We start from the raw sequence: 6,020 nt of genomic DNA, 5'->3' as shown, positions 1-6,020 counted from the left end.
GGCGGGCAAGGTGACTGGTTCCAGGGGAAAGCCGAAGGCTGCTGCTGCTGCTGCTGCTGGCACTGCCACTCTAAGCTCTCCATCTCCCATCCCCACGAGGGTTAGGCAGGCAACCCTGCAGGACATGGGGTGGGGGAAGTATGGACCCACAAGATGGCGTTTTCCAACGCCCACCCAGGGTGCTACTGTGGTGGGGCATCTGCCGGGACTGACTCCTCCCCAATACTAGATCTATGACATGTCTCTCTGCCTGCCCCTCTGCTAGCCTGTCCTCCTCCTCGGTGACCGACTCGCTGGGATGGTTTGCGTTTGCAATGCGTGACTAACTGCAGTGCTGGCTTAGAAACCAGCCATCCTGGCCTCACTTCCTTGTGCCCCCAGAAATGCCCGCTGCCTGCCTGCCCGCCTCCCCCGGGGTGCTGCTGTGGTGGGGCATCTACCAGGACTGACTCCTCGCCTGCTCTGCCTGCCTCTCTGCCCGCCTGGTGCCTGGGAGATGGGCTTTGCCGTTCATGCCCAGCACCCTCCGGCACGCTTGCTCCCAGTCGTCCTCCTCTGTGCCCCTCAATGCGTAACTGCTGGCCTAGAAAGAAACAACCAGCCATCTTTGCCTCACTTCCTCCTTGCGCTCGCTTACGGGTTGGTTTGCTATGCGTTAGTGCTCAAGCCATTCTTGCGGCACTACAATGCATGCTGCCTGCCTGCCTGCCTGCCTGCCCTCCCTTCTCCCCTTCCCGCCTCGCAGGGATGGTGTCTTGCTTTGACTCAGGGGAGAAGTCCTTCCTGCACTCACTTAGACTTTATCAAGTTCAAAAATCCATTTTTCAAGTGTGGAAGAAGATTTAGAGTTATCTCATGGCATGTTGGGATTTCCTTTGAACTGGCCCCATTGAGCTGTCTGCATTGCAACTTTAAATCCCTGACATACTGGAGTGTCTGATTTTCAAAACTTCCCCTAACATCAGGGGATGATGGGATTGGCTTGAAACTTGGCGTCCATGTGGACACATGGGTAAGCTGTCATGAGACCAAAGGATAGGTTTCTGACGTGCAAATTGATGTAGTTCTAAAATGGGACTTCATTTGGGGTGAGTTAAAAGGTTTAAGCCCCGCCAAAAATCAGGGGATGATGGGATTGCCTTGAGTCTCGGCGCCCATGTGGACACATGGATTAGCTTTCATGGTGCCGAGTTTGAGGTTTCTAACATGCAAATTGATGGAGCTATCGAAAGGGGTGTGAATGGGGTGCCCGATTTTCAAAATTTCCCCCAAAATCAGGGGATGATGGGATTGCCTTGAAACTTGGCGTCCATGTGGACACATGGATAAGCTATCATGGTGCCGAGTTTGAGGATTCTAACGTGCAAATTGACATAGTTGTAGAATGGGACAATTTGGGGTGAGTTAAGCCCCGCCAAAAATCAGGGGATGATGGGATTGCCTTGAGTCTCGGCATCCATGTGGACACATGGATTAGCTTTCATGGTGCCGAGTTTGAGGTTTCTAACATGCAAATTGACGGAGCTATCGAAAGGGGTGTGAATTAGGGTTATGGGTGGTGCGTTAGAGGTTAGAGCCCCGCCAAAAATCAGGGGATGATGGGATTGCTTTGAGTCGTGGTGTGCATGTGTATCCCTGGATAAGCTTTCATGGTGGCGAGTTTGAGGATTTTAATGTGCAAATTGATGGAGCTATCGAAAGGGGTGTGAATGGGGTGCCCGATTTTCAAAAATTCCCCCAAAATCTTCTGAATATAATATCAGAAGCCCACAATATATGTACAAGGAATCCAGTGAAAATAGAAGTAACAAAAACCTCCCAGAAATTAAGGGTGCAATCCTATGCATGTTCAGATAGGGGGGAAAAAGTAATATAGTTTCTATGCTTTAGGGTGGATTCCTGCATTGAGCAGGGGGTTGGACTCGATGGCCTTGTAGGCCCCTTCCAACACTGCTATTCTATGATTCTAACCAGCTTGACTGGCTGGGGAATGCTGGGAATTGTAGGACTTTTTCCATTTTTAACATGCATGGGATTGTGCCCAGATGGGTTTTCATCTCAGCAGCATCCTGACTCCAGGGAGCTGTTCAAAAGAAAGTAGTGTCTTCTGGATTGTAACGTAGCAACTCTGTCTGGAGCAGACACAACCTTAATGGGGGAGTTTCACATTCCCAATAATTTGCGATAGCACTAATTTATCTTGAAAAGCCATAAGTGCTAAAGACAGCTTATTTATGTCCCAAGTTACTACATTTAGAGAAAGCATTTGCCCATTATTATTTGAATATGGTTTAATCTGATATTATGCTGGTGGCCAAAGTCAGGCATGTGATCATTCTGTTGTAGGAGAATTGACAGATCGTGGTTATTTATGGTTTGGTAATGTTTTTGGTGGGCTGAAAGGATAACCACAAGATGGTAGCAAACTGCTACATGTGGTTACATATATAAGTGAGGGCACAGATAGTGATATAATTCTATAGCTTGATATGCCACTTCTGAGGATTGAGTTAAACATTAAGGCCCCCAAGGTGGAGACTGTTGAGAAGCCCTTCCCAGTGTGGTGAGGGTGTGCTATGTGGTGAGTACAACCCGTATTCAGTGATAATTTGTGTATTTTCTAATAACAAAATTACTCTGTAAAACAAATGGGAGTGAAAGGCCCCTGCACACTTGCCCCTTCTGAGTGGCACAACCCAGTGCACCCTTACTCAATAGTAAGTCTACTTCGCGACTTATTCTGAAGTATGGGCCTTGATCTTTAACGGCAGCTGTGCAGGAAGAAATTCAACAGGTGATGCTTTACCATCTCCGGGCATGGAAAATGCATATAGAATTTCTACCGGTCGTGTTGCTCTTAAGGGCACTTACGTCCTACCAGAAAAAGACCTTATATCTACCTTAAGGGCTCCGGATAAAGGTGTTTATGTGTTTGTTCTTTAATGGATGCCTAAAGTAGTAGTACTAAGTCTTATTAGTGGTTGTGAATACAGAAGTAAAGGCGGGTGTTTGAACGATTGCGGGGTTGGAGTGAGAATTAGGAAATGGTGTGACCATGCGTATACGAAACATAAAACTTGTAAAGACTAGGAAAAAACGGAGGCTGGCTTGCAGCTAGACTGCCGTGGGCCAGGAAGGGTTATCTGGTCCCTAGCCTCGTTACTAAGCAACCGTAGAGTGCGGCCAAGACCGGCGACTCTCTAGCTGCCGGGAGGAATCTCTATGGTAGTTAAAGGCGGCCGTTCCTTCCCCATCTCCGTGGTTGGCGGGGGATTTGGGTTGATACCCGAGTCCCGAGCAGAAGGGGAAGTAAAGGGAAGAGGAATTCGGCCGAGCAACGCGTAAGTGCGGGACGCCGAGGAAAAGGGGTGGGAATTGGGGCGGCAGCGGCTAGTCGGTTCTTAAAGCGCTTTCCGACGGGAGCCGTGTGGCACCCATGGGAGCGGGGCGGTGATGCTCTGGTGCCACCGGAGCTTATGCATGTTCTACTCGGAAGGAGGTCCCGCTGCAGCCGATGGACCTCACTTGCAGGGGTTTGCAGCAGCGCTGCTCATTGCACGCTCCTTTGAGAGTAAACCCGAATAGGGAGAGACTTACTTACTTTCGAGTAAATATGGATAGGGTCGGACTCTTAGGTGATTAAGGCTGAAATTCTGTATCCACATACTGGGGAGTAAGCCCCATTGAACGCAGTTGGAATCACTTCTGAATAGGCATGTTGACAATTGCACCGTGTATACACGGGAGTAAATCCTATTGAACATGGTGGGACTTACTTCTGAGTAGACCTACGTAGGATTGTGTTGCATGGAAACAATTTTAACATGCTCACCTGGAGGCACGCTCCGTTGAAATCAGTGGGGCTGAGTTCTGAGAAAAGAGGTTTACGACTGTGTGTAAATGCTGTGGCCTGGTAATTTTCAACTGGATGTTTGTAGGTGTGAGCACAGTAATAGTAGCCACACTATTGAAATAAACGAAGACATGGTAGAAGCCTCAATTACTTAAGAGTATATTCCAGCAAGGAAATCTGTATCCTATTTTTGGGTAGTGGTGGTGAAAGTGCTTATAAAAAGCCCAGATAAAAGGAGTGAGTGTTGCCAAATGTTTGGGTTGTTTCAGTGCATGGCCTACACTTTTAAAAAGAAGATATTATTGTCTTTATAGTTTCCAGAGAATAGCCATTATTACAGAAACAGTAACAGAGAGTCTTGTGGCATCCAAAAGACTAACAAATTTATTCTGGCATAGCCCATGAAAGTTTATGCCTGCATAAATTTGTGAATCTTTTAGGCCACAAGTCTCTGTCATCTTTATAGTGTTCCACAAAACGTATCACTTTTCTTTTTGCTTCCTCATTTGGTTCTGTAACCCTGGTTGGGGTAATCCAGTCTATGAACATATCTAATTATGAGTTTAAGGTTGTAAGAGGAAGCTCGAGGAATACAGCTGTCTGGAATTTTATAGAGCTGATCTAGCTTGAAGGAAGCACTGAAAGAAATTTTCTGTGAAACGAGGAACAAGGGACATCCCTATTAAAAATAAAGGGTCCTTAACAGTTGTTTGAAGTTATGCATTAACTAACGTAAAAAGCTAGGCAATATTAATTAATTTCACCTCCTGTTGGCTTGATCGAGGCACATGCAATACACCTAATTCTTACAAATTGTACTTTCTTTCGTTAGAACACAGTAAACAAAATACTATTTCAATGTGTACTAGTTTTGAGGCCCTACCCAAGAAAAAGGCCTTCAACTATTTCAGATGCAGGACACACTTTTACACACTTCACACTTTTAAAGGCATCCTAGAAGTAATTTTAAAGAAATTTAAATAAAATAAATGAACTTCACCCTGCAATATGGAATACTGTTTACTTTTTCATAAATTTTGTGTATTTACAGTTCTGTATTCTTTCTCTTTATAATTTCTCTCTCTTTCTCTCCTTCCCATTTCCCTGCTAGTCTCATTCATTTTCTCTTGAAGAATAGCTATCATTAGCTCTTGCTATCCTCCTTAGATAGGTTGGCATCCTGTTTTGAATCACAAGGTATTGGTTGAAGACAAGTGCTCTAGAAGAATACTGCAACTGAACAATTAATACAAAAAAAATGGGTTCCAGAAAATTCATAAAGTAATATAACCATCACTCTTGTGGAACAGGGAGAGATGACTAAGAAGAAATGGGGCAATTGTGGAAATGTTTTTCACAAGTAAGAAACCACAGCAATTTTAATTACCACTCTTTAGCCCAGAGAAGTAGAAGTCTTGTTGTAATCTGAGGCTACATTGTCAGTGTAGGGGGTGGCACGAGGGAGAGGGGGGAACTGCTGTAAGTATGCATGCTCTCCATCAACAACTGCACAGCATGTACAAATTGTCTTGGATACCAATATCGAGGCATATGTATTCACTCCCTTTCCCATTTGCAGTGGAATGCAGCAGAGCAAAAGCCTCAGTTTTCTCTCTCCAAGAAATCAAAAACATCATGGGGGAGACAGGAGAAATTACTCCCACCTCTTTGTACCTCATGCAGTTTCTTTTCTAGAGGCTAAATTACACATTGTATTACTTTAAGCACACGGAGTTCCCACACGACTTGAGGTCCTAATCCAGACGTCTCTATATAGCAAAGGCCCTCCCATATTCTTTAGCAACCCGTCCTTAAAGTTGGTAATTGGTGAGTGGTTAAAAGCAGGTAGGTACTACACGGGGGAGTTGCCGAGAGTTAGACTGAAATGAGGAGAGGGCTTCCTAGGGCTGGTGCTACTCACTTAACCTTGTAGCCCCATGGAAATGTCACTGAGTGTGACAGGGCTTACTCACAGATTAGTGTGATTGGGATTGCAGTTTTTGTATACCAAACAACTGCTGACAATGGCTCAACTGATAGAACACTTCAGTCTAGTGTTCTAAAGAGCCAATGTTGATATTTAATGACCTGTCTTTTCAGTACCAGCATGGTTCATTTTATTCTGGAGGTTCACTGAAACGTGTTTATGCACTGGGGTGCAGTGCTT

The sequence above is a fragment of the Elgaria multicarinata genome, chromosome 5, assembly GCF_023053635.1.
Source record: "Elgaria multicarinata webbii isolate HBS135686 ecotype San Diego chromosome 5, rElgMul1.1.pri, whole genome shotgun sequence".
NCBI lineage: Eukaryota > Metazoa > Chordata > Lepidosauria > Squamata > Anguidae > Elgaria > Elgaria multicarinata.
Note: the sequence above shows the minus strand (reverse complement) of the source record.